Source organism: Aphis gossypii, chromosome 1, assembly GCF_020184175.1.
Source record: "Aphis gossypii isolate Hap1 chromosome 1, ASM2018417v2, whole genome shotgun sequence".
Classification (NCBI taxonomy): Eukaryota; Metazoa; Arthropoda; class Insecta; order Hemiptera; family Aphididae; genus Aphis; species Aphis gossypii.
In genome coordinates, this window is record NC_065530.1 from 54,687,669 (window position 1) to 54,704,408 (window position 16,740).

General features: G+C 33.7%; 1 protein-coding gene across 6 annotated transcripts in view; it reads left to right on the forward strand.

The window, feature by feature from the left end:
• Nucleotides 1-16,740, forward strand: part of LOC114125220 (autophagy-related protein 16-1) — a 230,141-nt gene that overhangs the window by 60,314 nt on the left and 153,087 nt on the right. The gene's annotated exons all lie outside the window — the stretch shown is intronic.

Genomic DNA, 16,740 nt, shown 5'->3' on the forward strand with positions numbered 1-16,740 from the left:
ATTTCCAAATCGAATATTATATATTATACCTACGAATTTGTGAAAAAAAAATCGATAAACAAAAAAAGTCTTTATGCGTCCGATGCCGAAGTATGGCGTACACCTCCGTGTCATATTATCATGTGTATATGTATAGTTTGCCGTTTGGGTTCAACTATAGCCGAAAAAAAATCATATTCTCCGCTCACGCCCATTCGTCTGTCTGTATATTACGTTTTTAGATTTATTTATACACGTATGTATATTACTCTTTTGTACATTATATTATAATATTATTATATTTGTGTGCACGCGTGTACACGGTGTATAGTCGCCATGACTGTATATTGTTGTCGGGTTTATTTTCGCGTCATTCCGGCAAATTAAAATCGAATTTTCTTCGATTATCACTGCACCGTTTTTTTTTTTTTATTCATTTTCATTTGATTTTCATAATACTCGTATATTCTATACTGTTTCATTATATTCTTGGAATCGCCGCAAGTTTAATTTAACTTCCTGTGTTTTTTTTTTCATTCTGTTGAACGTATATCTACTGCTTTCGCTGCAGTCGATTTTAGTTAGTTTAATTTTTTTTCGTGTTTTATTCCTTTCCTAGGTATAATGAAAAACCGGTGGCGCACACCTCACGGTTTTTTTCTCTCGGACATTTTAGATTAGTTTGCTCAAGCATATTTCACAGCGTCATCTCAGCGTTTGTTTTTATTTTCCTCTTCGTTTGTCATCGACTAGTAATCTTCGTCTCTCTTTATCTCTTTTCGACTTCTGATATCGGTGTACAGTATATACGCACAGCTATTTCGGCGTTCATGAAAATGGTAGTATAACTAAAATCATATCACCTTTTATAACCGGCAGTTTGGCTGAGATGACGACGGAATATGAAGCACATACACAAATGTTTGGAAAATGAATGATGAAAAGAGACTGAACGTCTTTTTTTTTATCTCCTCCACTTAATTGGTCTGAGCCATCAAAGTGTTCACGAGATTATGTTAATGTCGAGCTATTTTGTATTATGTATATCATATTCTAATTATACGTCATTATAGTAGCAGAGGTGACGTTTATTTTTATTGTTCCGTTTTTCGCCAAGAAATTTGCCTCTCATTGTTTGTAGGAGCTCGTTGACATTGTTAAGAGAATTATCCAACAATTTTTCGATGTTGCCCTGGCTATAGTGTTTGTTATATTCTTAGCTAGGTTTGGCTAGGCTTTGATTTTAATTAATGTCTGTAATTTTGTTGTTTCTGATTTTTTTTCTTCGCTTCTACCACGACCGGAAGTACTCGCATCATATATATATATATATATATATACAATACATATCATTATATCCATTCTAGCAGTGGGTATAGTGAGTATAATCTCTCCGTAGTTTTCGATGACCTGTAATTCGATTTTCTATCGTCCTTAAGATGCTCACTCAGCCACGATTTTGCGAACGTTTATTATATATTATATCGCCCGCGCGAGTTTGTGTTTTCAAGTCATGGTCATTAAAATGCATAAACATTGTGATGGCACGGATGTGATGCAGCAGCATGGCGGTGGTAGTACGTTTGTAGCTAATCCTCTTCTCCGGCACAATATATCAGCGTCATTTTTTCTGTCTAAATATGTATACCTAATATAATATATAAACATACGCATGTATACAGAACCATTTGTAAATATGTGTCGTCGTATAGGCAATTTGAGAAATCGGTCTTTTTGGTAACCGCGAATGAGTTTGTTCAACTCGTTCTATTCTTCTATTGCATTTGTATAACGGCTATCGCCTAGCTATTAGTATTGACGAAAATAGTATAAATTCAAGTTCATAAAAATAATAAAGAAACTTAAAATTATTGTTTTATGTTATAATAGCTGCGTACGTATACAGATTTCCAAGCTGAATATTTAGTACTAAAAATCCGATAAATGTTCGCTCGATTTTTCAATTATATAAAAATAATAATTGTACACTGTGTTGTGACCTTAAAGATACAGAGAAAACTGATAAAACAATTAAGGTTGTTATAAATTAACATTTACCTATATCAAATAAATATTTTAAGGTTATAATAAATTGTACGGAAGACGATCGCGAAGATCTATTCAATTATTGTACTCTCGCTGTATAATGACTGTGTATAGTTATCTGTACAAATCTTAAGGCAATATACACATATTATATGTATATATCTATATGCACACGTTGCGATGTCGGGTGGAACGGTATCTCCACTAACGTAGAATACTGCAGGATGAATGCAATTGTACCTCTGACCAGATTACAACTACAAGGATACGGACTTCTTGCTCTATGACTTTATAACATTAAGTTATATTAAATTATATTATACGCTTGAATGGTTAATTTGTAAGACATTGTGTACGTTTTAAAACGATATTATGTATGTATATATTGTTATTGAATAACAACGATGTACGTTAAAAGTGGATTTTAATTATTTGTTCATTGAATCATCTCGACGAAGCCGGTTTACGAGCACATCTTCGCCGTCTTCAGCGGACTCACATATTTATTATAGAGGTACACGAGTTGTGCTCGCCGCAATGTTGTCTTCGACGATACGTATAATACGTTATACCTAAGCACTGTTTTACGTACTAAATATGTATTACGTGTTGCATTCGATTTCTGTACCAAATTTAGTATATAATAGTATACACGTGCTTATTATTTCATATCGTACATTAATTATTATTTTTTATGTTGTATACTATAATGTCCGAAAGTATTTTAACAAATTCAAAATTGTACGCATCATTGGAATTTCGATCGATTTTTATCAAGCATTCACAGCCTTGCAGTAATTACGGTTTATCGCGCGAGCGCGTGCGTGGATTTGATTTCGCGTAATATATTATTCGCGTAGTTCGGTACTATTAATCATACAAAATAAGTAACTTCGAAACAAGTCATTATTATATACTATTCCATACACATTCGCACAAACAAATATTTAAACCTTTGAGCGTAGCGATTTTGAAGTTATACTCGAACGTTATAAAAGTTACACCGTTCAAATAAAATATAAGCACGCGCGTGCACACACACTCACACACATTATAGTATAGGGAGCGGAGGTTATAACTTATCACGTCGGGCGGTAAAAGTTTTCCCGTACGCAGTGTATCCCGTCGACGAGCGCGTGTTTTAGTCGCTCGCGTTTATAATCGCGTTGGAAAACTTTTCCCGGTCTGGCCGAGTCAAGCGCGAACGTGCGGTATAATAAACACGACTTAAAACAGTGTTACTGCTGCTTCGGTACATATACGCTCGGCGGGTTGATGACGATTGGAGTTTAATTAAAAATAAGACTATGTAAGACTATATTATAATGGGAGAAGGGGGGGGGGGTACACGCGTACGAATGATGCGATCGACAAATCTTCAACGCCGTCACAATATTTTACTAGATAAATAATTCGTGTACGAGATATGATAGGTATGTAGGTATGTGTTTTTTTGACACATTTTGCCCCGTGGTGATTATTTTCCCCGTCGTTTTTTTTTTTTTTGTTTTTTTTTTTTTTACGTCGTGTCGGTCAACGGTTCCTCGACGGGTCGTGGTCGTCGCCGTTTTATAACAATATACCTATATATATATATATTCGTACGCTGCAAGTCGAAATCACGTGTCCTACTTGTGTACGCACGTCCCAAATGCCGCCATTGCCTCTTCCATCGCTGCGCCGCATTGTTGTGTTGTAATTACCGTTTATATATTTTATATACACTCGATGGTTGTCGTAGTCGTCGCCAGTATGGAACCTTCGTCGTATAATATATCGTCACGACCGTGACCCTTTGCCGTTGCCGAAGAGTGTGTGTACGCGGCGCGTGTATGTAGGTTTTCTCAAAACGAAAGAATGGTACCTAGAAATAAATAAATAAAGGCAGTCGTCGTGCCACAAACTCTTCCGGGGGCATACCCCTCAACCGATCCCCCAGTGTTATTATTCGTGTATATGTGCGCCTATTTATGCGTATAATATAAATCTATTATTATAAATACGCGTCTGCCCTCTCGTGTGTGTGTCCCGGCTATACATATTCTCTATAAATTATTTGGTCTCCGCATTACAACGGTCGTTCAATGTGCATATGCGATCGAACGAATTTATGAAAAAATAATAATACGATATTCGTACATAACGCATATGATTATTATTTATACCTATACCTACCCAGAGACGGGTTAGGCGTGTACGTATGCGGAGAATTTAACGAATCTCTCGATAAACGCGCTATCGCGTGGAATATAATATGATGTTAGTGTACCTATATAGTGATTAAGACGCATTATTACATCACCGCTTTTGTTGTCGTTTGTATCATTTACCGAATACTACACTTCTTTATAACCACCTGACGCTCGACGTTCATATTGTGTCTGTGTGTTATGTAGTAAGCTCTCGAAGAAATCCAATCGAAATCCTTGTATCTGTCCTTTAGCACATAACAGTGAAAAAAAAACAACATACACATCACAATTTGAGTTTTTCAAATCGTCTACGGATTTATATGTATGTAATTACGTCGCGTCCGTAAGCAACTCTCGGTGACTCTCGCGCATCGATCGTGCCATATACGTATAGAAACTGCACGCGCCCGCGGTGTGTCTTAAGACCGGAGACGTATAAATTATTTATTATTAATACCTAGGTTTATTTCTATATTTTTTTTTTCGACCATATAAAAATGTACGATAACAGCGTGCGTGTATATACATTGTTTGTTGTCGTTACTGGCCGCGTTTCGTATTAGGTATAATATACACTGCATGCAGCGCGTATTATACATGTATACCGTGTGTATGATGTACCTACCGATGATACACGGCGTATATTATTATTATTATTTATATTCTTTCCGTTGTTTTTTTTTTTCATCCCGTCTAATAATACCCCCTCCCACACGCGAGCACCGCGAAAGAAACGCCGTGATGTGGTACAGATACACGCGGTGTATATAATACACGTATATATTGTCTTCTGTGTAATGTATAAGAAAAAAAAAATCGATTTCCACCGGAGAGCTGTCATCACCATATTTGATCTAAACTGCGGCGCGCGTAAACTCATGTGGGAACTCAGCAGCAACAGCAACAGCAGCAGCAAGCAGCGTCGCACAACGACGACCATAAACACGCCTTTAATTGCGCTTACGTGTTTAATGCGTTCCGATCTGATATTGAGCGAGCGCGCGCGAGCGTATTGCAGAGAGAGGATAAGCCTCGTGGAAAAGAAAAAAAAATATATATAATAAACGTCGTATGTAAGAGTCGGAGAATGAGAAAAAAAAATACGTAGGTACATATAATACCGTATAGTGCGTTTTAGCGAACGACTATTATATTCGTACACGACGACGATAGACCGTGTCGTCGTCTTCGTATGGTATTTATGCGAATTTTCGATATCGTCCGAGTTCGTGCTCCCGTATAAAATATCTTCAGCCACATGTGTGCGCGTATATGAGTAATCGCGAAACGAGAGAAACGGTACTTAAAGAACGGCGGCGTCGACGTTGTGTACTTTAATCTCGCATTATATTATACAGCCAAAGCTGTAGACACTTGCACAGCACCTTTGGCCGCAGCGCAAATGTATAGTGCGTATAAATATGTATACGGTCATCTGCGACATGTATTATAATAGACGTAGGAAAATAGCAGCAGCAACGGACAGGAAAGGAGACTGCGTTTCATGACCACCGGCGGCGGCGGCAATGTCGTCTACAAATATAATATATATTATACAAATATGGTAGTGGTATATTGGTCGCCCGGTAAAAACCATATACCTATTTATATGCGTAGGTACGTGGCGTGTACTTTACCCGTTCGCGCCTCCTCCGTGTGCAGTCGTGTGTTGTATACCTATCTATACGTACGTACAATATAATATATATATATATTATACAAAAAGTACGTGTAGTGCACCTATACATAGGTCCGGGGTTTTTTTCCCGAACGTTTTTCGCCCAGTTTTTATTCGTCGCGGTCGTATAAATTATGTAAATCGATTGCCACCAGACCCCTCAAGCCATCCGAGTGCCCACGACCGGTCAACCCTTCGGCAAAGTGGTTGCAATGTACATACATTCGCGTACGATTAATACGCCTAGATGTGCCTACTATGTATGCTTACTTTATAGTGCAGGTCGACCCGGAGTAGAAATGTAGCCCAGAAAGGCGTCTGCGAGTCCATTTCACTCTACGATTCGTTTAAATACATTATATCATAAAATAAGTCTATTATAATGCATATTTAGTAACGAGTTATGTGTATATTATACTATAGTCGTTAGAACCGTCTTCGCTCACACTTTCTACCTTCCTTGTACACGTGTAAATCAACCAGCTGAGCCTTATAATTGACCTTTTTTCTTTTTTCATATCTGGATTTTGATTTGTATAAAGTAAGTAGGAAATATTGATTATAGTGACTACTGTGATCTTTAAAAGTTATAACTTATAACTAAATAAATATACCGATTGTATTTTACATATTTTTATGTAATATATATAACATTAGCACAGGGAGACAATATAATATGATTAATATCTTTCTAAGCAAAAAATTAAATAATACGAGTATTTCTTGAAATTTTAAATTGAAAAACTTCATTAAATAGATAAATGTCGTTTTAATATTGAGTTTATGAAAATATCTTTAAAATGATCGTAAATTACTTTCATACAATTTTCTCCATTTTACTTATTTTACTACATAGATATAATATATGATAGGTACATTAATAATTGTAAATCTTTTATATACTTTGCACTATAAAAACGGATTTACAAACCTTCTAAGAAGTTAACCATTATACATAGTAGGTACTATAGGTTATTGCATTACTCTATTATACTATTATATATAATTTACAACTAAAATTAGTTAATATTTTTATATTAATGTTTTGTATAATGCAATATGAATTAATATTATATTTTGTTTGTACGTTATTTTCTGAACCAAAATATCATACAATCGGGGCGTCTGCCGGTGTGCGTTGCAGTAGCTGCTCCTAGACGTTTTAACCCAGTGCACATTCATAAATGTCGGTGTCTATATTATGTACTCTTGTGCATCTATACATATATATATATATATGTATTATTTTTGTCGTTGTATAATGTTATTCCGCAGACCGAGGGTTTAATATAAATTGAATATTTTTGAAGTAAAAAAAAAAATAAATAAAAAATCACATTTCATGGTTATTTTAAACTCCGCCGGTCGCGTCTACTATACGCATCATCTAGCTATAGATCTAGTCATATCTCGGCAACTGCTGCCTGCGATGATTGGCCGTGACGGTCAGTGCGCGTTTTTAACAGTAAATGTATAATTTGATTTGCCCGTGAACTCCACGGCGCGGTGGCGCGATAGTGGGATGCATGCATTTCGGGGCAAAGAATCCGTGTATAATATAATTTTGTGTTGCTCGCATCTCGATATCGACGACGTGAGAAAAGCGAATTCGTCTTCGCTGCGACGAGCGCACTCCGTATAGTCGGCCGACGTATAATAATGTAATATTGTGCCATTCGGCGACCACCGCGGGAAGTCGCCCATATCGGGATATAAACTGCGCTCGCGCGATTTATAATACATCACGACACCGGACGACGAATGGATATTATATGCGCGTGGCATTAAATTATATTCACAGCGTATATATATACCTATGTAATACATAATGGTACTGAACTTATTTCACATATATGTTTATATAAACAGCGTATCTATACGATACCTACGTCGTCGTCGTCGTTATGGTTAGTTTTATCATCGCGAACATGTTTGGTCGTACGTGGTCTACAGAAATCCGGATACGAAACAAACTATATATATACACATTATACGCATATCATACGTATTATATGTGTGTATAAAGGTGCCTACTACTTAGGTACGTTTGATCGAAAAACGGCTTTTGTTAAAATCAACACGCGTGTTGCACAGTTAACCCCGTAGAATTGCTAGACAATTTAATACATCGAGTCTACCGAGGTCTACCATAGCAAACGACGAGATCTAAAAGCTTGGCGTGGATTTTTGTCTTCTTTATAGTATGATATGTGAAAAAACTAATAGACACTTTACGTTTTCTAATAATTTCGAATTAGGAAACATAATACTTTCAGCAACCGATTCCTATCCGAAATTGTTTTTAAAATAAGATATATTTATTAAACCACAATATATTTTACGTATTATAATATATAATTACTTAAGATTAGAAACTACATAATAATAATAATAATAACAGTATACGTACTCACATGAGTACTGAGTCAGTTGATGAGCGGAATTGTGGATCCAATATTTTGCTAGGTACCCCTGTGTCATATACCACCATCACCATTATAATTTCTTTATTCTTTATTTTTTTTTAAAAAAATTGTATTGAATTAAAGTTATGTAAAAAAAAAATATTTTTATAAACGTTTATTCATTTATAGTCTTCGAAGTAATAAGTCTTCTTCAATAAAGGAATCATTCGGTAGGAAGATAACTACTATGTTTAGCCATATAATAGTGATCCCTGACTAGACAGCTCTTTTTTACTCAGCGAAATTAATAGTAATGATCGTACGTGGATTTATTTTATTTTAAAACGTACACAAATAGTATATCGTAAAAAAAAACGGTTACTCTTTGTATTACTATTATGATTATAATATATTACTAAGTATTTATTCACGCAAGATTTGGCTCAATAGCCGAGTGACGGGTACGTCGAACCCACGAGATCTATTCAATAGTTTCGGGGGATTTTCTAATTGGTCAACGTCAAGTCGATTTCCGAAAACCGTTGTATACGAAACAAATTATTACATAGTTAAGTTTAATATTGTAACAAAATAACGTTAAGCATATAATCAATTTACACTTTTATTTATATTTTTCAAAAAATAAGTTTCCGTTGTTCACCCCCAAAACCACGATTACATTTCAAAGGCTTCACAACGATAATTTCGGTGTCACAAATGTTTTAGTTTGTTATACCTATTGGTGTATGCACCTATTCAAGTTATTAGAAAACACGTCCTGAAATATTTATGGCGTCTAGTGTAATGTTCAAACAATTCATGGACATCGATGGAGATTATAAGAATAAATTACATAACATTATTATTGGAAAAGTGGATACAACTACGAGCATCGGTATTTTTCTGGAGGTTTATTAATCAGCTCGTGGACTAACAGTCTCGCGGAGACTAAGCGGAACTAAATGGTATTCGGCCACGCGTAATACGCCCTCTTAGTGTTGAGGCATAGTCGGAAATGGTATGGAAACTTTGCAAAATGTTAGTTAACAGGAAACTCTGCCAGTCACTATATTATAGTTATTCGACAAAATAATATTCGATATACCGCTTCGAGACTTATAGGTAGACAACACATAAAATAATATTCATCGTCAATATGATAATATTTGATTCGATCAGAATAAATATGAGAATATTGTAGACCATTACTCATGTTATATTTACGCCGCAATACTATACGTGTTAAGTCCTATCGTAATTGCGACTCGTTCGCTGTTGATATTATAATATGTTTTTACTACAATTTTTTTTTTTCATTATTATTTGTTCGTGCACGACTGTCACACGTATTATAATACGTATACGTCGTACGTATGCCATGGTTATATAAATCTACATACGCGTTTTAATTATTATATTATAAAACATTGGTAACTATTGAAAAAAATCGTTTATAATGACGTTCAATCATTAATGATATATCATAACAACCATAGTTAAAAAAAATATATATATATTATAAATTATAATAAACGCATAAACATATGACTATATTTTAATCACATAATGTGAACTTAAATTATCTATACCTTTAAAAAATGTAAATTAGTTGTCAATTATTTCTTTTTTGTATTTACAACACTAATAGCCCATATAATTTAACACTGATTTTAGCCCCGAGGTATTTTAAAATTATTCTTATCATAACTCATAATCCGTCAATCATAATATGATTGGTTAGATCGTATTATGACTAGGTACGTGAACGATCCATTATAGATTCAATATTTGTCTAAATTCTTAAAAAATAAACTCAATTATATTCGTATATTAATTTTAAAAACATCATTGCAACTGATATAAATACATTAAACATAATCCAAAATCTTAAGCTTTAAATCATTAAATCCGATATATCACCTATGTTATTAAAAACGGTTTATAAATTAATACTAGCTGTATTATTGTGTTTACCAATTTATATTATTATACGCTTGGTTTTTATTTTGCAAACATTTTAATTAAGCACATACAATTAAGCACTTACATTCTCAATGGTATAGTTTAAATTAATTTCATAACAGTTTAACAAATTAAAATCAACGGGGTGATGTTATTACCAGGAAATGAGTATTTACAAACTATGCTTTGAATGTTATTTAAATGGCATTTTGAGTAAAATATCTAACTGAAAAATCAGATTAATAATTTGATTTTTTAAAAAAAAATTAGTATACCTGTTATACCTACCTATTTTTGTATAAGTACCAGGCACTTAGTACCTATTTTTTTTATATTTTTTTATCAAAATGATTTTCATATTAAATTTAATGAAATCATGATCTTGTATTGTTTTATATTCATATTTCTTAAGTATATAATATATATATTACTATTTTAAAATATAATGTTATTTAATGTTCATCTTAATGATAAATTAATATGGTACTTTCATGAATAGGTCTAAGTAATTTTTAATTTTTTTTTTTTGTTTAATATTATACCCCCGATACTTGTTATTTAGTAGTTGTTTTCTTACTTTCTTCATTTTAATCAAGGGTTTATTTTTGTCACCATAGTCACGACAAATATTTTATATTATTTTTTATAATTTTGTGATCATCATATTTTTATAATTCATAGAATTATCTATATTCTTTCAGTATTTTCAAAGACCTTCAAACGTCAATTATACCATTTGTCAGTCGGCATTTTGTTCATTTGCGTTTTTTATTGCATATTTCACGATGATTAAAATCTAATAATAATTGCCAATCACAAGATTTATATTCGTTTTTTACATTTATTTCTAGTTAGAATTAATGAGAAAAAATGAAAAAATGAAGTTTTCTAGAAATAAAAATAACTTGACGTAATCGAAATTGTGGTGGAAGGACAATTTTATAACATTCACATTTAATAACATTTTCGCAGGAAAAAAAATGTCTTCCAACGTTACAAGTTTCATAGAGAGTTGTTGATTGGATTGGTCATTGGATTAATTGGTTACTATAAACCGACGCACGGCTGATTCACTCAACGTGTTAGTTTTGGCAACAAAACGAAAATAATACAGAAAAAAATTCAGAATATAATACACCTATGCATTTGTTTACTGGCATAGTGTAAGTACATATTTCATGCTCGTATATATATATGATTGACGTATCTACCTATAGAATTTTCATCTGTCGAAAGGTAAAATAAAATTTGAAGACATTTAACGTAGAATTTTGTTTTCTTTTGTTGAAAACGGTATGAACGATGTGGAACAATTGTAAAAAGTAACACGCGCGTCACATACCTATACATACTATAAACACTTACATTTATATGTCCGTTCCATTTCACTGTATATGTGTGTATATATATGTATATGTTCTATTCATCGAGTGGTAGTGCGTGGAAAAAATATCGTGTCCATTGTGAAATGCTCATAGAAGATGATATTAATATATTTATATACTTCATACAAAGGTCGAGTGTTTCTATTTATGCGTGTGATTGACAATTTATCTCAATGAAACGCAAGCTATTCGTTTTTTTTTTTTTATTAACATTATTTTGAAAAAAAAAATAAGCAAAAATAGTTATAGCAATGGAACCTATAAGAGAAATTTGTTCCTATACCCTTTAACATTTATTTATCTTAAACATAGTTTTTGTTGTAGGAATCAGTCTTTTATGTTTCACGCAAATGCCAGTGTTCATAGTGTTTTCATTAATTAATAATTAATGTTTTTTTTTTTTTTTTTAATTATTTAATATTTATATTATAATAATAATAAATGATAAATAAAGTCACAATGCTAATGATAAACTATTGTATTAAAAGTCTAAATAATAATAATTTTTAATTATGAAATCGGTATTCAGATAACAAAAGAATAACGTTTCACGAATTTAAAAAATATAATATTTTTTATTGGTGCGCATACTTTGCTATTTTTGGCTTGGGTATTTGTATCGTATTAAATTTTTAGTACACATAACTCCGGTCGCAATGAGAAACGGATTTACGAGCTATTGCACTGCACATATCTTTATAATAGTTATACTTATAATAAATGACACAATGTCGGCTGAAAAGCCGCGGCCGCGTTGGATTCGCGCCAGAAAAAACCGTACAATAATAGAGTCAATTTTTCGTAGGCGTGTGTGCCTGTGTTCAACAAAGGTTTGGAATGATAATATGATATTATTATATCAACGCTGTCTGTTATAATACATAATATTACGTAATTTTTAAAAATTATATCATGTTTTAAATTGGTAATCTGAAACATTTCAGCCGGATGACTTTATATTAAAATGGAACCAAAGATATTAAATTTTATCCTAACGGGTGCATATTGTACGGATAACGAACTACGCGGGACAGCTAAAACATTTCAATAATATAATCTTTCTGTTTTCAAGCAACTTATTTTCTTATTTTACGAGTATTTTTTTTTTTTTTTTATCTCAATGATTGATTAGCTTACAGCAATGCAAAGTTATTCATGTCGAGAAATTAAATTCTACTTTTGTTTTATTTATAACTACAAATAAAATTACTATGAGTAAATCTAAATACCTATAATAATTATGATAATTTAAACTGTTAACATTTAAGAAAAACCAAATTTTTTCATTTTAAATTACTGTAAGTTAACTATACTATATATATGTATGTATTTGAATTAATACATATTATTTCTACATTTTGTAATAATTGTAAGATAATATAGAACTTAATTTGTGAGTAAATGTAATTTAGTAATCTAGCATAATTTTAAATTGGGGGGAGAGGATATTTGTGTAGTTGGTTCCAAGTTGATTTTGTCCGTAGCTTATTCAAACCGATGAACTTATACGTTTAAAAACTCAATAAAAATAATTTATAAACTTATCTCCTATATCACTTGTCCGGTTGTGCTAACCCGTCCGGTATAATTTGGATATCTAATGCGAACGAGAGGTCTAACTATACTCAGTGAGTATTACATTCAGTGAGTATTACTCACACGCATGTCGATGTTATCGCGCTTGTTCTATTGAAAATGTGGTATTCGTTTGTATATTTTCATTGCGGTAGCGGTACCTGTGATGCATACAGGTACAATATTATTTTATATCCGGTTGGCGGAAAACCAGAGTGCCGAACCGTACAGATATATTCCGTCGCGTATATCCACGGTCTGCAAACGTACCTACACCATTCCACGTCAGAACAATTTATAATAATAAAACACGAAATATGTATTTCGTTTTATTTTCAAGTCGCTGGAGCCATCTATATATGATTTCGTCGGGTACCCGTGTATAATAATGGTCGTTTATTTTATTAGTATATACGTTTTGTAAATGGTTCGTGACAGTATTCGTACACACGAGTATAATAAATATATAATATATTGCATGGGATGAGAAAGGAAACGATGCATCGGTGCAGAGATATGTATAGGAATGTCGAGCGGAACAATAGTACGCAGGTACGTCGTAGTCTGCAGTACGTACGACCGCGTGTGTATGTGTACATACATTGACACCGTATAGTAATATAAATTACACGATACATAATAATTAAGAAACGCGAGAAAAACGGAAAGACAAAATTGTGTCAAACTCGCGATGGATGAGAATTATAGTGAAAACGGCGAGAAAAAAACTACTGCAGACGAGTATACAACAATATTATATTTTATAGGCATTATGTACGCGTATACGGACGGGTACGCGTCGCAAATTACTTTTTACCAACTCAGATATATTGTATTACGAGGATACGAATATTATATATATATATATATATATACGACGACAGTATAATATGTACCTACGCGTATAATTATAATTGACGTGAAACTACATATCGCGTATAGTATATAATACACATAATATTACACACGTGTATATTATTGTGTAGCGTGCATTTCGATGGTCGTTCGCGAATATCGAAGAACAATAATTGAACAGTATTTAATAGTTTTTCGCGTCGTCGCCGTCACTAATGTCGTTATCACTTGTCTCCACGATATAGTCGTTGTAGTCCATTTTCGCAGTGAGACGACGAAACCAGTCGATTCAACGCGCGGTGGCGGAAAAATCTATATTAATTACAATATATTATAATCGTTTTAATTGTTTTTTAATATTCATCATTGTCTTGACCATTCTATATAATCACTCGCGGAAACTGCTGTCATACGGTGTGTATCAGCCAGTGGGTATAAAAAAAAAAAAAATAAGTTGAAGTGTTGAAACCGGCAAAGTGTAATACACGGTGTATTTTATTGTGTTATCGATAACAACATCGATAACAACAACAACAACAACAAAAAGAAAATCGAATACAATAATATAATATATACCATTAACTGCAGGTTTTAATTTTATTACGCGTATAGTTATAGAATCCTTTGAATAAAATATATTCTAGAGTAGGTTACTGGACATAGAATCGTGGGTATATAACGGAATTCATCACAAGCGACTTCGCTATTGTTCGGTTTGAAACAAAAAAAAAATCGTAATCGGTTTTTAACTATTTTTCGGTTTAATTAAGAGAATTCTAAATATTCTAGTGATATCTTACACAGACATTTAGTATGATATATATATCTTCGAAATTTAGATACGTGTGATTTGATAAAGAACTGCAACTGTATTTCAATTAATGTTTACCTCGTTTAATTGCAGTTTTTTTTTTTTTTGTCGTAATACTAAATTGTAATATATTATGATTATAATACGCCCTTGTTTGCTGGCCTAATTTTTCATATGATTTTAGTTTTTGGATTCGACGGGGGGCCGTTCTAAAAAAAGGTTCATAACATTTTTAAACATGTTCTTATGCAACCCTACGCGATTCTTCTATTTTACTTGTCTTCGCAAAAAAAAAAAAAAATGATTATCTCGCTCTGAGATCTCGGCGGTTTCAGATATTGTCGTAGAATCGAGGGAATTAGCGTCTCAAGAGCGACGGCACATTACGATTTGATAATAATATACCTGCAGTGTAGGTAGGTGTACATAACAAGTCTGTACATGCGCCAGTGACCTTTATAATGCGATGGGCGCGGGCGAGCGTGTGCTCGACGACATCGCGTTGGCGGCGGCGGCCATCCACGAGGCCCAAATCGTCGCCGCTACCGCCGTCGTCTGCTTTGACGGTCAGTTTACCTAATTACGTTTCCGAAACACGCGCGGTGGTGGCCTCGTCAACGACCTTAACGGTGAGCGCGCGCGCGAGAGAGTTCTGGCTAATAGACTCGGTAGTCGCTATTACTACTTCGCCATATCGCCTGCATCACGACGGCGATGACGACTACCGGGCACTTATACCATCGTTGTTTTTTTCCTATTCTCAGCCCGAGACGCCCGCGGCGTGAGATCGCGGACGGCTCTTTTTCGCCGCTCGTAGACTTATACTCTTTGAAATCGGGACGTGTCAATATTTTTAAGCGAAAATCCGTCCGAACCACGCTGTGCCGTTCAAACTGTGCACGGTTAAATTTCTGGCGAGACGGATTATTGTATTATACCAAACGTCGTTGTAGACGAGTCTAAGGCTCGTGTTCAAACTTGAAAAGGATAACTATCGTGTCATAAAAATTAGATTTTTAAACACGGTATATTTATATACATTATGCACGCATACTTACAATCGATATAGAACTGCAGTTTTTTTTTCCGTTCCTATCGCTGCACTGGACGTTCTGTACATTTTAATAATAGTATTGGTGTATTTATACCGTTGTCGTTGGGAAGAAAAAAAATCGAAATCAAAAAAAAAAAAAACAACCGGACCTTGGATAGTGCTGGACGATCGCGCGCACAACGGGAGGCGAGAAAACAATTAAAACTATTATTTCGTCAATTATTAAATGTTTTCCGCGGTAATATAATATTGTCTGGAAGCGCCGCGGCGGGGTACGTGTCTGAGATCTTATCAGCAAATGGCATTCGTTGTCTTAATGAAAAAAAAAAAATCGTAATTAAAAACAAAAATTCCTAGAACTGTGCTATATTATGGTATACGTGTTGGCAACGCGCCGTTATATAATTGATCGATAAAATGAGATGTAACTTTTTTTTCGTCGACATTCGATGGAGACTTTAACGCCTTTTTTATTTTGGTATCTCTTACCAATCGATGTTTATTATCGCGCCCCATTCCGCGTACACCTAAACAGCCTTATTTTAAACGCTTTTAAGTGCACTCTATTGATATAATATATCACTATATATTATTATATACTAACACGAACGCTTACATGACATGAACGCTGTGAGACCGACAACCATTCTCATCAAACGTAAGCCTCAAAACTTTAAGTCTACACCCCTCTATTAGATTTTGTTATAAAGTATAAACTAAATTTTATTTATTCACTTGAGTTTTTTGAGTGAACATTTCAACGGCATGTAATAATCTACCTAGCTATTACACATCCAT